Source organism: Aythya ferina (genome assembly GCF_964211825.1).
Source record: "Aythya ferina genome assembly, chromosome: 3".
Taxonomy (NCBI): Eukaryota; Metazoa; Chordata; class Aves; order Anseriformes; family Anatidae; genus Aythya; species Aythya ferina.
In genome coordinates this window covers 8,156,605-8,176,465 of record NC_140298.1, presented here as the reverse complement: position 1 = coordinate 8,176,465, position 19,861 = coordinate 8,156,605, and the positions used below count along the sequence as shown (strand labels likewise).

Here is a 19,861-nt window from a genome sequence, read left to right as displayed (position 1 = left end):
TTTTATTGTGTTAGTGGCACTAGTTATTAGAGTGAGGAGCCAGAAAGCTTACCCAGGGGCTGAACCTCTCCTGTCTTTTAGTGCAGAGTAAATGATGAGGCTGTTGCCGGTAACAGCAATACTACAGTGGGAAAAGGTAAATTCATTTTAGAGTGCTTAGCGTGCTGCCCTGGATGGCTCAAAATCAGTGCAGGAAAGCTAATAAAAGACTAATAGGCAAAGACATACCAAGAAGGATGGAAATGAAATGTTGAGGTGGTATTTAAATTTTAAAAAAACAAACAGCCTACTACTTGACAGTTGAATGTTTGTCTGCACAGGGGCACACAGGAAACCTTACTGGCTTATAAAGTAAGTGAAATTATAATTTTTCATACAGACATTAATTCTGAATTCAGGTGGCTGTAACTCAGGAGGTGAAGCAGAGTGAAATGAGGTAAAACAATACCAGCTTTCCTTCTGAATTGGTACACCTACAAGAGGATTCAAATGCAGTCTAACTGAAAGATACAACTGCTAGGAATACAGTTTGTATTTGTGTTTTTGTTTGTTTTTATTATGTTGATTTAACTTTTCAAGCCCCTGATCCAAGACCATGTGCATGAAGCCAGTTTGTCAGAGCACTGCTGGGGCACCCTGGGGTGCCCTGTGCCAGACAGCCTATGCCACGAGCTCCTGGCACCCCTGACCACAGACACCAGTCTACTGCCCAACCCTTCAAAATGGCCTGAGGGTTGGAGTTGAAAGTAAAGGGATAAAAATGAGGAATGGTTAGGAAGGAATTAAGATAAATGCTAGGGAGAATGTTGTGGAGCTGCAGCCTCCTCAGCACTGAGAAGCGAGCCGGCTGTCTTTCCTCCGAGTGGTGGCCCCTCATAGGTGCCATGGCTTCTCCCCCGTGCTATTTGGGAATGGATTTCACCTGCCCTCTGAGGATGCTTTGCCCCTGCCATGAGCCTTGGGGTAACAGAGATGATGCGTGCAAATGGGGATGGCTGAGGGAAGGAAGGGGAGCGCCGCCGTTTTGGGTGGTACGAGGATGCCTCAGCACAAGGGGTGTGCCAGCCTGACATGAAATGGCGGCCGCTGCCTTCCTCCAGGTAGCCTTGTCCTCTCTGGAGCATTCACCGATCATTTTGGTTCATATCCTGACCCACCAAAGCAGTAGGTTCTGCCATTTTTCTGTGCTAGTGCCTTTCCTAGTGCCTTATGACTAAGAAATCCCAGGTGACAGCATCTTCTTTAACTGATGTGTTTAGTGTGGAACAACATCGCTGTTGTTCCTTCTGTTCTGCCTTCTCTGTGTGTTTATAATGCTGAGATGCGCAATAAAATCTTCATGGATTTCTTAAGTATGGAGTTTAACTGTGTCATTTTTATTAGCAGGATATTCTATCAGTAGAAAATTTCAAAGAGCTGAATGAACAACCCCTCTCATATCAGTAAGGACAAAGTAATAAGGACAATGTTCTCCTCTCTGGTCACGTATCCTTTATGAAATGTAAATAAATACTGGGATGTTAAGCATGTACTTCTGCAGAATACAGCGTTGTCTGGAAATAGACTCTTGCCAGGTAATGCAATGGACAGGCTTCTTTTTTAATCTCTAGCAATGCAACAAAATGTTGCACTTTGTACCATTAAGTTCCTTAAAGCAGGGTGAATACATATTGAACACAGTCAAGTCCATTTACCTTATAAACCAATAAATTAAACTAATTTAAACATAAGAAACAGATTCATATACTAGAACTCCCTTCTTTTTTTAAAAAAGGAAAGTTCTTTTAGCATGGAAGATGATTGCATTTGAAAATAAATCCCCACTAAAACATGACAACTGTTTAAAAAAAAAAAAAAAAGTTAAAAAAAAGTGCTTTAACGTGAAATGAAGTTATCTTATATCTTTCAAATGAAAATTTCCATCTGCAGAATCACAGTGAAACTTTTTATGCTCATTTATGTTGTCAGTGATCTGTACATCACTGAATTATTGCAGTTCCTCTGTGCAGGTTGAGGTGCTTTGCCAGTTAGCACTATAAACATACTAATGCTTAGGTTATGTCACTCAAACAAAATATTGCAATACCAATTTACTTAATGAGAGGCAAAATATTTTTATCTGACTTCCTGAATGAAACCTAGATGTTTCTGAAAGATCAAAACTTTCAAGAATTTCTTTTCTAATATAAGTGTGTTTGAGTGGAACTCTCCTGAGCCATTTCAACTTCCAGACACAATTTCAAAAAGACCAATCTTTTACAACCTTACTAGCTAAATAGGGCCAAACCTTTCTATATATTTTTGAGAATAAACAAATCATTAGTTACAGCTGTAACGGAGAAAGCAAACCTTTCAACACTGTTCTTCTGTTGGCTGGTTAGAAAATGTTTGTGGAAATGCGTTGCCAGGTAAATACATTATTGATTATTTTAGAATAAAAATAACCAGTAGGATAAATATTGACCCATTTTATTTGTTTAGTTAAGAACACTTTTATGAGTTCTGTACAGCTGCACAGGAAAAAGCCACTGGCAACAAGACTGGTTGCAAATATGCTTAACAAATGTTTCTGATGCAGTTGTGACCCAATCCCTTATCTTCTCACTATATTGCACAATAAAGATAAACCATCAGTATAGGTATAGCCCCTGGAAACCAGCTGGTCTGGCAGACTAGCTGAAGAAACATAGAACTTACATGACAATGACAGAGTAAGGAGTCAAATGTCTTACTTCATAAGGTTTTGAGCCTGAAATCAGAGAGAGGGGGAAAAAAATCATTCCATTAGAATCTTAAGTTTCTAAACTTTGCACTGTAGCTCAAAATTTCAGACATCTCGTGTTATCAACACAGTGAGCTGAGAATAGGATTTGGTCTATTCTTATAAAGGTTCTGTTTGCTAATTGCTGTGGATGATCCAACTGGAGCGTTTGGATGCCCTCAGCATATCAGGGAATTCTTATTCAGAAATCTGGAACAGATTCCTGGAAGGCTACAGATTCAGATAAATATAACTGGCATAATTTTCAGCTAGTATAAACTTCTGTAGCCCTACTTAAGTGAGAATAACTGAGTCCATGGATTTATATGAGGTGATGACTATTTATTTTCACTTTGTGTTAGAAATCAAGCCGAAAATCAGGTTAATAATTCTGAATGGGTCTTTTTTCCCCTCAGTTCCCATCCATTCATTTACGGTTGAGCAAATGTTTTCCTTGATTAAAGGACTGTGTCAGAACAAAATACACTTTTTGCACATTTGCTTTACCTGTGATGCTGAAATCAGTCTTGTGTCAGTTTACTGGTATTTTTCATGGTTCAGAGACACACGCACGCAAAACAGTTGAAAGGGGCATCTTGCAGAAATCCTGTTAGCAGAAAGCAATGTAATGAACAAGCCTGTTTTGGAGACCATGAAGTGCTATCATCCATAAGAATAATCCTGAATAAACCATCTGATACCCTGAAGCCCAGACTGTTCTTTGTGGACGGGTAGGTAATTGCTACAGTGAAGAACATGCATATATTAAATTAAAGGTATGATTTATATATATATTATACTCAGTTAAATGCATTAAATCAAATGCTTGCTTCCTTATAGTCAGCATAAGGCTTCAGGCGTCCTTGTAATATAATAACTGATGGAGTTATACACAGCCATTGTTTGTGGCAGGTGACTGTACAGCTTTGCATTAATATCAGGTGATTATTAACAACACTAATATATTCATTTGTAGAGAAAGAGACTATCATTTTTTAATTGTGTAGTCTGGGTGTTTTCTATGCTTCACTGCCTAATGCCACATTTGGAAACAGCTGGCCAAGGATGAACAAGGAAAAACACAAGTTAAAACATTTTATGACTGCATTAGGTTCAATCCTTGTGTTTCTGTGCTTGGTTTCTGAAACATGGCTTCTTCCACAAGACAGATTAATATCCAAGGGATTAACTGAAAATACATTCTGTACGTGTGCTGCAGACAATATGGCTGATCTTCAGGAAACGACAAAATAAGCTCATTTATGCTTCAAGAGTTGAAGGGGAGCTTTATATTAATGGTGAAACCAAATCCCATAACTTTAATTTCCTTACAAAATGACCAGACATGTTTTATGTAAGGTATTTTCCTTCTGCCTTGTGATGGCAACCAAAAGCCTCGAGTTCTTAATGTAAACAGAGTGGGACAGCAGTCAGAAAAAGTTATTATATATGGAATTAATTTCTTCCATTCTCTCTTTAATTATTCTATATATTACTCATATTGAATCTTTAGTGATGCTTACACAGATATAGCAAGCAAGAACATAAAACTGCAAAATAATGAAGGAAATGCTTCAAAACTGCCTCATCTAGGGACCCTCCTGCAGGCTGCATATTACATCCTGATGGATGTATTCTGTACTCTGCCTTTTTGCAGGAATTTGCAGACAGTGGCAGTTGGAATTGCTTGGCCCAGAGAGAAATTGTTGCTCTACCAAAATCAACAAGGAACTTTCTGATGACTACAGCAGTACCAAAAGTTTGACTCGGGTGATTTGTAGTTGCCCATGTTCACAACTCCACTATGTGGAAGGGAAGGCCAACAACTTCCTTCAGTCCTGTCTTGCTAGGCTCAGCCAGATGGCTCAAGAGGAGATGACAGCCTGAAACTAATCAAGTCTGAGCCAGGTTTCAGAACTCAGGTGACACAAGGAATATTAAAATAATAATAATAGAATATCAAGGAAAAAAAAAAAAAAAAAAAAAAAAAACACCACAGCTGTCCCTTTTGCTCACTTAATTTCTCAATGACTTTGTAAAACTGACTCAGGGGTCATCACATCAGTGATAAGTTATAAATGTGGCAAAAAAATGAAAATTACCTCACTGTAGCAAATTGGCCTCAAAGGCCAACAAAACTTTCCATCCTGTTTCATAAAATAGTGCTGTAATCAGTAAGAATGATAAATTATACTATCTATAGTATAAGGTCATCTTGCAGGAGACTGATGCCTTATGTGAGCAACAGATTGCTGCCCAGGTAAAAGAGCTTTGCAAAGAAAGGCCATCAAAGTCACCCAAACATAGTGAGGAAATGGAGAAAGCTATGAAATGCTTTTAGATGCAGAGAAGTTCATATCACAGGCCAGATGGCTGAGAATAAATAGTTTATACTTTTAAATCAGTGGTTATTTTAGTTGATATTTCTCTTTGTATCATGCAGTCACTGAGAAAGAGAGCATTGATTCCCACAATGTTTATACACTAATACACAAATTATATTAAGACCAAGGAGGAGAGTTTTCAAAAGCAGCAGACCTGACCTAAGCTATGACAACTCACGATCACAAGCCTTTTTTAGGAGCTTTTGAAAATCACAGCCAAAAGGTTTTGCTTTGTTTTGCTCTAAGCACAGTCAGGAGCATAGACCTGCTAGGGTGTGGAGGTGTTGCCTGAATGCATTACTAGAGTGAATCTCCACAGTGGCTACCTGGTTCTCATGCCAGGTTGCCCTGCCCTCCCAAGGGGTGTAGCTTCTATGACAACTTAAGGACATAAAATAAAGTAATAAGGAACCAAAGGAATTGTATGGCAGCTGAGAAGTTGGGAAAGATAGTTTCCAATTTCCTTGTCAAAGTCCTATGTAGGACTACAAGCATACAGAACCACTTTCATTGCTGGGCACCTCAACCATGGTCACCCCTTGTGACCTGGGGACAGTCCCAGGCCTCCTGAACTGATCCATCTTTAAAGACCTCCCTCTGGTCTTTGGGTTTGGTTCCCAGTCTGTACCTTTATGTTCCTCTGTATTTACTGGTGTCCATCAGGATGGGCACCATTACAGGAAACCAGCAAAACAGATGGATATTCTGAGTAGTGCACTGGAGAATGAGACAAAATTGGTAAGCCTGATACTTCCAATGGCACGTGGTTTGGAGACAGGACTTTTAGTTCCTACAAATGATTTGCCAAATGTTTCTTATAAATCCCCTATCTAAAATTGTAAGATCTGTCAAAGTCCCCTGGGATTTATAGCAGCTTAATAACCATAATAAATGACTGTATTAGCACAGAGAGAACATGCATAGGGTGATTAATAGATTTTTCTCAAAGTCAGATAAAAATGAACAGTAGAAGGAAGGAAAACCTTCATATTAACCCTGTGGGAGCTCCGGTATTAATTGGCACATAATCAGGTACAGCTGCTAATAATCATGCAGCTCTTTAAACCAACACATAAAGCACTGCCAATACAGCCTTAAGAGGCAGAGATTAGGTAGTATGCAAATATTCTTTGAAATCCTGTTTGGGTTGCTGGATTGAAGTCACATTTTCTTATTAAGGTTACAAATGGCTGATTGTAGGTTCTGTTTATGTCAAGATCTGATAATCCTTCATGCTGCAAATCATCTCATCCCTTGCTTGCAGGTCACTGAATAACATGTCAGAAAATACTTTTTTTTTTTTTTTTCTTCTTTTCCCTGGGTTTTGTATCTCGATAATACCAGTCTACAGAGCACCCAGTCTTCTTGATGGGATATTCTATAGGCTCTTTGTGGGATCTTATTTTCTAGGATATTGCTGTCTTCTGGAGAAACAACATATCTCAGCTTGCTGGAGCTACTACCAGGTCATGCAACACCAGGCAAGTTCAAATATGAAAGCAAACTTAAGAAAGCAAATTGATTGTATAGCAACAAAGAATTAAGCTCTTGATTACAAGCTTGGAAGCAGTTACACATGCAGAAAAGAAAACAAGCCCAAAGATTTAAGAAACCTACAGTGACTCTAACAACAACCTCTTGTTTGAGCTGTCACTTATGTTTTTTTTCCTCAGCTATAAAAGTCAAGGGGCCAATTCAGCAGAACTCCCCCTCCATAGGATGGGCTTTCTGAGTAGACTATCGTCCTGGGGTTTCCATTAACCTTCATACTCAAGGGGTTCCTTGATTCTATTGAATGCAAACAAAGCTTCAAAGCCCTCTCTCAAGGACCCCTCTATTTCTTTACTTATTTAGGGTCTCTTTCCCTCCCGCAGTCTTGGCGTAGCTGTTACGCATAACATAAGCAATAATGAGGTATCTTTAACACCAAGTATGACAGCTCTGCTTTGTGGATAGGTTCACTGGAGTGCTGAGCCTTTCCTGTTCTTGTTAGAAGGTCAGCTGAATTGCATTTAGATTTCTTCATGTTTGTTTTTCTAATCCCACAGGTCTACTTGTGCAACACTTATGTCTTTTGTCCTCATGACGCTTTTACAGTGACCATGGAAGGCATTTTGCAACATGTTAGTCATTTTAGGGTTTGTTCTGCCAAACAGAGATATCCCAGGGTTTTTATTACAACGCTTTAAGAATGGCTTTTGGGATACATGAAACAGTTTTTTCCAATCAGCTAAAGCTGTGACAGTTTTCATGCATGCCTTTACAAAGCTAATCAGCAGCTGCATTTGTTTCTTCTCTCCAAAATACTGCTCTCCTTCTTTGCTGTGTTCCTCTTATGAATATTCATAAATGTGATATAAATTAAGTGTGAGAGATGTGCTCTCTACTCTTATTTGAGGTGCTTCCTTCTGTTCATGTCTGTAGCATACAGACTTTCTGATCTTCCTAAAGAAAAAGGAAAGGGATAAATGAGTAAATAGAGAGACGTGTAAGAGCTAGTGCTGGGTGTTGCCTGGCGACTAATAGCTATCAGAGCCAAATTAGCCAAGCTGCTCTGGAGACACAGGTGGGTAGCAGATAGGGACCTCAAAAACAGGAAAGAGCAACAGGAGAGATTAACTGAGTTTGGAAAAGGAGGCAAAGGTGAAACAGGGAGGTGTGGGCTAGAGTCCCTGAGGTAATCTTTGTTGGTTTTATTTCTTGATGTCTTTCTGTGCTACAAATGAAAATGTTGTCATTTTCTTCTCAAGCCGACTCCACAGTTTGTTTTTTTCAGATAGAAGCACGAAGGGTTTGGGTGTGTGTTTTGCAAATTTGTTCCAGATATGTTATTTACTTGAGTAGATCTTGCTCTGTTTTGTGCATTTCAAAGGTATAAGTACAGTAAAGAGTGCATGAAGTGAAATCAGAAGTGGTATGAGGTATGTTGTACTAAACCTCATGCTGATGCTGCTTATTAGGTGTGGCTGTCTTGTAACTCTCTGCAAGCTCATCCAGAACAAACAGATACCAGACAAATCCCTACACCTTGGAAGATATGCCTGGAAACCTCTTATGCTTCTATCAGAAGTGATGTGTATGCTTAATTCTGTTATGTCATGTGCTAAAAGTGTTATTTCCTCTTTAAAATATGTAGCAGCCTTTTATTGGTCCACATAGTGATTCTACAGAAATGTTTTCTTCTTTCCCCCCTCCCCCCTCCAAATGAGAAAACAGGAAAGTAGCTTTTTATTGGAAGGAAAAAATAAATGTTAGGAAAAGAATACAAAGCTGGGAAGACTTAGGGAGAAAGAGAATAGGGTGTAAGAGGGACTGAAAACTTTGAAGAAAGAAGTGTGTGAAGGAAACTGTCCTAAATTTGTGATTACACTTTAAATTCTGTCTTTACAATTCCTTGTATTCTGTAAAATGCTTTTGTCTAGGTTGTGTTTTAAGTTTATTATATTTTGGCTTGTTTTTCACTTTTGATGTGTGTTATACTAAATAAATATGCCCTACCAGAAATACGACGCAAATCACCTATGGGGTACTGCTAGTGATCTTATTTACAATAACACTAAGCATGGGCTCTTCTGGATATATCCTTTGTGCGTCTCGCTTTTTATTCCATGTGTAGTCAGCATTAACCTTTCACCATATGTGAAGAACAAGAAGTAATCAATACAAAACCAGGCTACCTGCCAAGAAGCAATTTCCTGCCCCCCAGCCCCCTTTCCCCCTTCTCTCCAAGATCAAAAATATAATAGTATCACTTCCATGGTTTTATTTATTTAAAGTTTATTTGGTGTTGTTTGGGGGCAAACAAACAAACAAAACAAGTAAACATTGCTTCTTTCTGTTGTTTTAGAATTAGCAAGAGCTTAAAGCTTGATTGTTTTTGGAGCTTTTGGAAACTTCTGAAGGTTGTGAGTTGTCGTGGCTTTTCTGAAGGTAAGAATATTTACCATGCTTTCTTTGGGACTAAAGGAGCCAGTAGGCTTCAGCTGGCGCTAAGAGATTTCCCTGAATCTATGGTTTGTGTGCATCTGAATTGTTCTGTATGAAAAAGGATTGTAATCACTCAAAAGATCAGGTTTAGTGTCACTTAGAAGCAAGTAGACTTCTTTACATCTGAAATGCAAGAGCGGTTTTGAAAATATCTTAACGGTATTGCAATGAAATACGCTGCAATTTAACAACTTGAGCTCAAAGGAAAGTTTTTGTTTCTTTGCCAATAACTTAAGATTCTTTTACTTGCTAAAGGTGTGTGCCATAGTTAAGATATAGATGATGCTATGAAAAGATGAGAAGCTTGGTGCATTTAAGACCTTCATAATTCATGTCTCTCAGGAGTAGGCTCAGAAATAGAAAGCATATTGAAGACAGTTAATTTCAGTGCTGTCAAAAAATCTTGGGATAGCAGTATGGAACATTAAAGCAATAGATATTAAATGAACCCAAAACTTTATTGGAAGCAACTGAAATAGATTGTATTGTTTAGTGCTTTTTGCCTGTTGGATGTTATAACAGATTCACTGTTGGAGTGTGGGTGCCTGCGCGTTAAACCTTCTGTAACTCTGGCAGATCCTCGGTGTTGCTGTTTCTGGCATCCTCAAATTTTGGACTCTAGTAATCTGGACCTTTATTTTTCTAGTAGCAAAATCTGTAAACTATAATAATTTGTATGAATTACCATAATATTTTGCTCATGCACTGGCCCCTTTGTAAACATAGAAGTATAGCTGCTCTGTTATTCATGGACAGCTTGGTTGTTTCAAACTGTCCGTTAAGTCTGCAAGTAGGACTCAAGCTGTAAGACTACAGTTTCTGATACTGTGGGATGGTTACTATTTTTCCTTTTATTTTTTGTCTCAGTCCCCTCTTTCTGCTACGGCCCTCAATCCAAAAGAACCTTGAAATGGGATCACATTCTATATGCACTTTTCTGTAACCCATGAAAAAGGAGTCTTTCAATTTGCCCTGTGCTCACCTTGCTACACAGAAACCGTATTTCTGATTAAGTTTTTCATTATCATGAGAGAGAAATACCTTTCTTCTGCCTGTTCGATATAAATCCACCTGGGATGTAAGGATAGGGGAGGGGGGATAAAATCTGGTTTCTATTGCTGCAGGCAGGAAGCAGACAAGGTTAGCTGTTGTTTGCCATCCTAGAACTAGCAATCCCTTTCCTAGCACATTTCCTTCTACTAAGTCATGTTGAGGCTATGCAGAGAAACAAGAGTACGTGGGGAGCTTGGGAGGGGTCCTCAGGTGTCACACCAAAACCTGACACAGGACTCTGGGTTGACCTGAGATAAGAAACGGAATCAAATGTCTCATACTGGCTGCTCTCATTCTGGGAATGAGGTTGTGAAGTGAGAAAAATGCTGCGTGTCACACACCGAAAGGAAAACTCTTTGCATCTTGCAGCTTCAGCCTGGGGATGAAGAAAGGGTGGTGCTAAGTGCATGGCTCACAGGGAGGCCCAAATACAAAGCCTGCAAGCTGAAATTATGGACTGCTGGTCAGCTGCCTGTGGCACGTAAAATAAGTGTGTATGATTTTAGAGGAGTTTCTGGCAGACGTGCTGAACTAGGAGATGATTTTGATGGTAGAATAGCAACTTCATTCTGTTTGCTTCCACTTTCTTCTTGTCTCAGTTTCACATCGCCTAACACTTTCATTGTGTTAATCACTTGGACAGCACCATTTTCCTAGCACCTACCAACCTGTAAGTCTCTCTTCTTTCTACCTGCTTCCTTAAAGATTAGTTTCGTGTTATGATCCACCAAAGTAACCCATCTAACACCTAGCTGCTGCGACTGCAGTAGCAGTTTCACATTGCCGACAAAATCCCATCAGAGCCGGAAATTGTTTTCTTTATGTGAGTGGCAAGGCAATTACTGAGCTGAGTGACGTGGGTAGAGGAGTGCATTTGCACGAGAAGCTATTGCTACAGCAGAAACTTCTGTCAGGAAAGCAGTGGCTGACTGACATCTTTTGGCTTATTATTATGGGCCTTGTGTAAATGAAGTAGAAGCAGTGACTGTTACCATGCTTCTCATCAACAAAGTGTTATGCCAGTAATTAGGTTTCCACTAACTCACATCTTCTTTCTAGACATTAATTGGGGGAAGATATGCAGATTGCTGGTTAATAATAGAACAGTTATAGTTCTATAATCACTTTCTTGATGTTCATCAATTTGTTTGATTGCTTGTGTGGCAAACATTTGATCCTGCATGTGTCTATTTAGCCACCAGACAGTTTAATAAACCTCATTGTTTATCAAGTTAGTGACATCTTAAAGTGCTGCAACTCGCAGAGCCTAATAGCAGCAAATATAGAACTCCATTTTGCAAAAATACACAGAGCGGGGCCTTTCACAGAAAGCTCCAGATTGTCCAAACCACATATGGATGTCAGGGATGGGAACAGTGTGAGCTGTGTGCCGAACCTATTTTAAACTCCCACTCGTGATTTCCAAATACAGCACTCTGACAGAGAGCAGGCATCGAGATTTTTTTGGAACTGTAGCGCTTGTGTAAATAAACCAGAAATCTGCTTTGGCAAAAGTGTTAATTATTATTTTACCTGTTCATGGGGGTACTACTAAAATTGGAGCCTTACAGACATATGTAATTAGATGCAGATCACATGTATAATATTTCCTGGCCAAAGAGGCCAAGAAGTCTGCAGGGGTATTCTTCTTGCTCTTTAAAGAGGGATGTAGGGCTCTGGGAGGGGAGGAAGTGTCCATGTATTACACAGTGGCAGATGTGTTCTGTCATTTAATACCCCTTGTGGGCTGTTTTGTGACCCTGATAGCTACAAAAGCTCAATCTGAAAGAGTTTTCCCCTACCTTTCAGAAGGTGTTGTTTACATGAGATCAGCTCCACACTAACCCAGGTTTCAATCTGTTCTGCGCCCACTCGTCTGCAGCTGTCTGGAATATGCCATCTGGCTGCACGTTAGCAAACTGCTAAGGCTGGTATTGAACTCAGGACCAAACATCCATCCTCTACGTCTGGGTTTTAGTCGATATATCAGCACTCTGTACGTTCTGTGCAGTTGCAGACCTGTCCTCAGAATTTCCCTAAAGTGCTGCTCCCCTCGTTCCTTGTAGACCAGAGATAAAGTATTCCAGCTGAGAGAGAGAGACAATCCTTTTATAAAATAAGCTGTGCTATTAGGCTTAGCTAAGCTACTTTTTTGCACCTCCTGGGGAAACAGAAAAGTACTTGGGAACAATCATTGCACAGGAGCGTGAACAAAGAATTCAGCAGAAATCCAGATCTATGTTTTATTTATGCTAAAGTGGAATACTATTCCTCTTCTCATAACAGCTGATTTCAGGTCTATGCACAAAGCCTCTAGATAGTTTCTGAGTTCATTAGGTGACCATTTTACACAGATGTTAACTGGTTTGAAGTTTTGTGTCTTGGTGATTGGATAGGATTGCTGAATACTGCCCTCCAGCCTCCATACCTAGCAGGAAAAAAAAGTTTGACTCTAGTTTTCCTCCTGTTATATCTTTATACAGATAACTTGCTGTAAACTTGCAGCTTGTTTTTAATCAGCTCCTTGCCATGTCCATGTTTTTTTTTTTTGTTTTTTTTTTTTGTTTGTTTGTTTGTTTTTTGTTTTTTTTTTTTTTTGGAGGGGGGAGAGAGGGAAAGTAATCGAATAGCTGTGGACAGAAAGCTAGCCTTGAAAAGCTGTGATCCTGTGTCAGCATCTGGTTTTTCCTGTTCCCAATTTCTTTGATTTTTTTTTTTTTTTTTTCAGCAAACAGATTAATTTTGTTTGAATTTCTGCTTGAATTTACACCCTCATAGAAAGCTGGAATAGACAAGTATAAGCACTCACTGACAAGCCTTCTTCCTTTTGGAGGTACTCAATGTGGTTGGGGTGGTAAAGAAAAATCTGACAACCTGATGTAAGGGAGAATCCCTTGTGCAATTTGTGCGTTATTAAGCAAAGTAGTTCCACCTTTCCAAAGCTGAAGTTCATTTCCATGTCCTCATATTTACAGTCTTGGGTACCTACTGCTGCACGCTTGTGTAGCATTTTCATGTGCTCAGCTGGATATTGGAACAACTGGATGTGGTTATATAGGTACTTGGGTTTTGTGTACTGCTCTTTGCAAGCACTTGAGCATGGTGCAAGCAGATGTATAGAAAACATAAACTACAAGCAATATCTTAAGCTTCCAGAGAGGGATGTATATGCAGGGCATGCTGTCAACTAGCCTTTGAAGGCTTGAGATGGACCTAAGAGAGTTGGTTGCTAGTTTGTTTGTTTGTGTTGCACCTCATCTAATCTTCACTTGAATTAAAGAAAATGATGAGAACCTCCAGGCGATCTTTGAAAAGGCTTCTGTGTATAGTACACTGCTTACTGAGACTTGGTTTGAGAGTGCTGCTTGATGTCTGTGGAAAAGAAGTTTTTCAGAATAGTAACCGGACGTAAAGGTTTGCATTTTTTTAACTGTCCCTGTGATTACATCTGTCACACTAATGCAGGTGCTTTCAGTAAAAAATAATGTAGCAAAGGATTGATGTACCCCTGTAGTGTATGAATAGTGGAACAAAGAGGAAGAATGTGTTTCTGAATGAGTTGATAGGAGGAATGTGTATCTTGAACCTTGGAAAGGAAAGTGGCATCCGAGGAGCTAACAGGGGTTTACTGCCCTTAATGCTGGAAATCTTTCAAAAATCTCCTTCAAATATTTTCTGCTATGACTCAAGCTTCTTCCTTCTCTCATCCACCAGTCTGGTCTCCTTCTATTGGCAGGTGTTCATTAAATACTTGAAGAATATTGCTGTGTTCTCCTTTTTTTTCTTCCCCCTTGAGATTCATCAAATCCAGTTCTGTACCTCATGTTTTCTAGGTCACTGATTATTTTCTGAACTCTCTTTTGCATTCTGTCCTGATGAGCTATCTATCTCCAAGCACACAAGCCCAGACTTGTGATATCTGAAGCTTTCAAGATACCTTAAGAGATTGGTTGCAAAAATCTTTAAATGTGAGTTCTATCTATACAGAGATCACTTCATAGGTAAAATTTGTGCATTTGTCTAACAGCTTTCAATCTGCAATTAAGGCCACAGCTATGTGCATTTCATTTGATTTAGATGATGCTGAAAGGTATTTATAAGGCTTGTTTCACCAGCACCATTGTTCCTGTTAAGATTACAGTGTCTTAAAGTTTTGTGATCTCTAAAGTAATATCCTAAAGCATAGGAAAATACTATTATCTCTTTGAAGGCCAATTTTCAGCTTCTCTTTTAATGTAAAGATACCAAAGCAGGTTCCCAGTATTGTTGGGGGGAGACCCCTACCTAAGGAGGACAGTTCAGCCTGTTTTCTACGGCATATTGTGTTGGGTCTGTCTGAGCTGGAGTCACCTTTTCCCTACAGCAGCCTACACAGTGCTGTACTCTGCACTCGTAGCTGGAACAGCACTGATATCACTCCAGTGTTGTGTCTATTGCTGCATAGTGCTGGCACAGCATCAGGACTCCTTCCAAGCCCCCAAGAGCCAGCAGGCTGGGGGTGGGCAAGTGATGGGGAGGGGACATTGCTGGGGCAGCTGACCTAAACCAACCAAAGGGATATTCCATAACACCTGATGTCACACTCAGCAATAAAAGGGGGGACTCTCGTGGGGGAGGGGGCTGTTCCTCCTGAACAACCACTACGCGTTTGGGGCCCTGCTTCCCAGGACGTGGCCGAACACCGCTCGCTGATGGGAAGTAGAGAATAATTTTTTCCTCTCTCTGTGCTTCCGCGCGGACTGATTGCTTCTTTTGTCTCTGTTTTTTTTTCCTCCCATTCCCTTTCCCTTTAATTAAACCTTTCTTATCTCAAACCTCGAGTTCTCTGTGTTGTATTTTCTCCCCCTTCCTCTTTGAGGAGAGGGGGAGTGAGAGAGCGGTTGTGGTGGAGCTCGGCTGCCCACCTGAGTAAAACCACCACAGTCCTTTTTGGCGCCCAACGTGGGGCTCGAGGGTTGAGATAATAATAGCATTGATTGAAGTATTTACAACTAACATATTGGTAGTCATAATGCTCGGTTTTCTGGTAATACTTTTCTGTGTGGATATGTTGTATATAGCCCACTCTCTGTTTTCTTTTTTCCTTTACATCCGATCGGAGAAAGTGTTGAAGTCTGTGCTTGTTTTTTTTATCATGTTGTGCTGTAACATACTGGCCTTCAGTTTTGTTTGGTATTCAGACCCGGCATTGTTATCCTCCTGGTCTCCTGGAGATTATCTTATTGAAAATATTAGGAATTACAGTGCCTTCTACTTTTCTCCCTGTGGGCTAATTACAGCAGCCTTTCAGTATCTTGGATACCCCTGGTCAGATATTATCCTCCTATCACTAGGTCTAGTGTTTGTCATCTTCCCCAAAGTAAAGCAATTTATTAAGAATATTATTCAAGGACCTGTCCCCAGACAAAGTTGTGGGTGGCAAGGTGTGTGGGGGGATTTGGGCAGGTACCTATCACGGTTTTCTCCTCCAATGGTTCTAAATTTCACCCCTGAACAAGTACAAAATCCAAGAAAACTGGTGGAATGTTTGAAAGACGTATGCCCTGACCCTGGCAATACTAGAGAACTCCACCAGCTGGCTGCACTCTGCTGGGGTCTGGCTTACGCCTATCAGATGTCAATTAACATTGCCCAGCACCCTCAAGGGGATAGGGAGCTTCCTGAATTTGATAATGAGACAGCACACACTGTGACTACCCTAGAGGACCGACCATCTATGGTATCAGTCGCCCCTGTAGTGAAGACGAAACAGTGGAAACGGAGATCAGGTCGTTTAGTAAGGGAAGAAGCTCCTTCTACGGATGAGGGAGAAGAGGAAAAGGCAAGTGGCTCTAAAGCAGCGTTATCACGGCAACATCGCGAAGAAGAGACTGAAATCATAGATGAATCAGAAACTACTCGGTCTCTATCTCTGAGTGAGCTGCGAGAAATACGGAAAGACTTCAGTCGCCATCCAGGTGAGCACATCCTCACTTGGCTGCTTCGATGCTGGGATAGTGGGGCCAATACCCAACAGCTAGAAGGCAACGAAGCCAAGCAGCTGGGATCCCTTTCTAGAGAAAGACTCATTGATAGAGTAATTGGAAGAGAGGCACAAGTTATCAGCCTCTGGAGGCGAATCCTAACAGCAGTGAAAGAAAGGTATCCCCACAAAGAGGATATTGTCTACCAAGTAAACAAATGGACCACTATGGATAAGGGCCTCCAGCAGCTGCGGGAATTAGCTGTGCTGGAGATGCTTTATAGTGATTTAAACAACGCCCAGGCACCTAAAGACCCCGATGAAGTGCAATGCACAGCGTCCATGTGGCAGAAGTTTGTACGAGCTGCACCCCCAACACATGCCAGCACACTGGCAGTCATGGGTTGGGACGAGGGGATGGGGCCAACTGTGGATACCGTGTCCAACCAGCTTCATAAATATGAAGAAAATCTCTCTCCCCCAGTACGGGGCTGCATTTCAGCTGTGGAGAAACTGTCCCAACGGTTAGATGAACACATAGCTTCGTCCTCACCTAAACGGAAAAATCTTTCGGCCATCAAGCGCCAGCAGTCCCCGGCTCAAACAAGGGAGAATCCGGGACGCACACCGCGAGGTACCTTGTGGTTTTATTTACGTGACCACGGGGAAGATATGAGGAAGTGGGATGGTGAACCGACCTCGGCCCTAGCTGCTCGGGTACGTGAGCTACGGAAAGATACAACAGCAACAAAGAGGGCCCCTAGGAAGATTGCTGCCCCAGTTTCTGTTGAACAGTCCCCCAGAGGCAGTAGAAGGAATAGTATTACTCCTGACCCTGATGAAGAGGTTTCTGCTTCACGTTTGGAAGAAATAATTGATAGATACTCCGACCAGGATTAGTGGGGCCCTGCCTCTGGCCAGGTAGAGGAGAGGGACAACCGGATTTACTGGACTGTGTGGATTCGATGGCCTGGCACACCGGAACCGCAAAAATATAAAGCTTTAGTGGACACAGGCGCACAGTGTACCCTAATGCCGTCAGGCCACCAAGGGGCAGAACCCATCTCTATCTCTGGAGTGACGGGGGGATCCCAAGAGCTAACCATATTGGAAGCTGAAGTGAGTCTAACTGGGAATGAGTGGCAAAAGCACCCCATCGTGACTGGCCCAGAGGCTCCGTGCATCCTTGGCATAGACTACCTCAGGAAAGGGTACTTCAAGGATCCAAAAGGGTACCGGTGGGCTTTTGGCATAGCTGCCTTGAGCACAGAGAAGATTAAGCAGCTGTCTACCCTGCCTGGTCTCTCACAAGACCCTTCTGCTGTAGGATTGCTGAGGATTGAAGAACAGCAAGTGCCAATTGCAACTACAACTGTGCACCGGCGGCAATATCGCACCAACCGAGACTCCCTGATTCCTATCCATGAGTTAGTTCACCATCTGGAGAGCCAAGGAGTGATCAGCAAGACTCATTCACCTTTTAACAGTCCTATATGGCCAGTGCGGAAGTCCAATGGCGAGTGGAGGCTAACAGTGGACTATCGGGGCCTGAATGAAGTCACACCACCACTAAGTGCAGCAGTGCCAGACATGCTGGAACTCCAGTACGAACTAGAGTCAAAGGCAGCCAAGTGGTATGCTACAATTGATATTGCTAATGCATTTTTCTCTATCCCTCTAGCAGCAGCATGCAGGCCACAATTCGCTTTCACTTGGAGGGGCATTCAGTATACTTGGAATCGACTGCCCCAGGGGTGGAAACATAGCCCTACCATCTGCCATGGACTGATCCAGACGACACTGGAACAGGGGAACGCTCCTGAACACCTGCAGTATATCGATGATATCATCGTATGGGGTAACACAGCAGAAGAAGTTTTTGGGAAAGGGAAGAAAATAATTCAAATTCTTCTGAAAGCTGGATTTGCCATTAAACAGAATAAAGTCAAGGGACCTGCACAGGAAATCCAGTTCTTGGGGGTAAAATGGCAGGATGGACGTCGCCACATTCCGACGGATGTGATCAACAAAATAACAGTTATGTCTCCGCCAACTAGCAAAAAAGAAACACAAGCTTTCCTAGGTCTTGTGGGATTTTGGAGAATGCATGTGCCAGGCTATAGTCAGCTTGTGAGTCCTCTATATCGAGTGACTCGAAAGAGGAACTCTTTCGAGTGGGGCCCCGAGCAACAACAGGCCTTTGAACAACTCAAACAAGAAATAGCTCGTGCAGTAGCCCTTGGGCCTGTCCGTACTGGACCAGCTGTGCAAAACATACTGTACACTGCAGCTGGGGAGCATGGGCTCACCTGGAGCCTCTGGCAGAAGACCCCAGGAGAAACTCGAGGCCGACCTTTGGGGTTCTGGAGCCGGGCCTATCGAGGATCAGAAGCCAATTACACCCCAACTGAAAAGGAAATATTAACAGCATATGAGGGGATTAGAGCAGCTTCAGAAGTTGTTGGTACAGAAGCACAACTTCTCTTGGCCCCACGGCTACCTGTGTTACATTGGATGTTCAAAGAGAAAATCCCCACTACACATCATGCAACCGATGCTACGTGGAGTAAATGGGTAGCGTTAATTACACAGCGGGCTCGAGTGGGGAAACCCAATCGCCCGGGAATCCTGGAAGAGATTATGGACTGGCCAGAGGGCAGGGATTTCGGAGCACCGACAGAAGAAGTAACGCGTGCTGAAGAGGCACCACCATACAATGAGTTGCCAGAAGACAGAAAGCAATATGTGTTGTTCACTGATGGATCCTGCCGTGTGGTAGGGAGCCATCGGAAGTGGAAAGCTGCTGTGTGGAGTCCCACACGACAAGTTGTGGAGGCCATGGAAGGGGAAGGTGAGTCAAGTCAGTATGCAGAAGTGAAAGCTATACAACTGGCCCTAGAAATTGCTGAAAGAGAAAAGTGGCCGGTACTGTATCTCTACACTGACTCATGGATGGTGGCAAATGCGCTATGGGGGTGGCTGCGACAATGGAAACAGAACAACTGGCAGCGCAGAGGTAAACCTATCTGGGCTGCTACCCTGTGGCAAGATATTGCTGCCCGGGTAGAAAACCTGGCTGTAAAGGTACGTCATGTAGATGCCCATATGCCTAAGAATCGTGCTACCGAAGAACATCAGAACAACGAAGAAGTAGATCGAGCTTCAAAAATTGAAATAGCTCAGGTGGACCTGGACTGGGGACGTAAGGGTGAACTGTTTGTAGCTCGATGGGCTCATGAAACATCAGGACATCTGGGGAGGGACGCCACATATAGATGGGCTCGTGATCGAGGGGTGGACCTGACCATTGAGGCCATCACACAGGTTACCCATCAGTGTGAGACCTGTGCTGCAATTAAACGAGCCATGAGGGTAAAGTCTCCCTGGAACAGGGGGAGATGGCTTGGATTTCGATATGGTGAGGCCTGGCAGATTGACTACATCGGACCACTTCCACAAACCCGCCAAGGCAAACGGTACATACTCACCATGGTAGAAGCAACTACTGGGTGGCTGGAAACATACCCTGTAAACCATGCCACGGCCCGAAACACTATCTTGGGCCTGGAAAGGCAAGTGCTGTGGCGACATGGTACACCGGAGAGAATAGAGTCCGACAATGGGAGTCACTTCCGAAACAATTTGATCACTTCCTGGGCCAAGAGACATGGCATTGAATGGGTGTATCACATCCCTTATCACCCACAAGCCTCT

General features: G+C 42.1%; 1 long non-coding RNA gene across 1 annotated transcript in view; it reads left to right on the top strand.

Moving 5' to 3' along the window:
* Positions 1–7,732: 7,732 nt before the first annotated feature.
* The window catches only part of LOC311433557, a 61,117-nt gene continuing 48,988 nt past the window's right edge, over positions 7,733–19,861 (top strand). Inside the window, exons 1-2 of the long non-coding RNA XR_014690819.1 lie at positions 7,733–7,822; positions 8,993–9,075. This is a non-coding gene — a long non-coding RNA (uncharacterized lncRNA). The remainder of the gene's footprint in view (positions 7,823–8,992; positions 9,076–19,861) is intronic.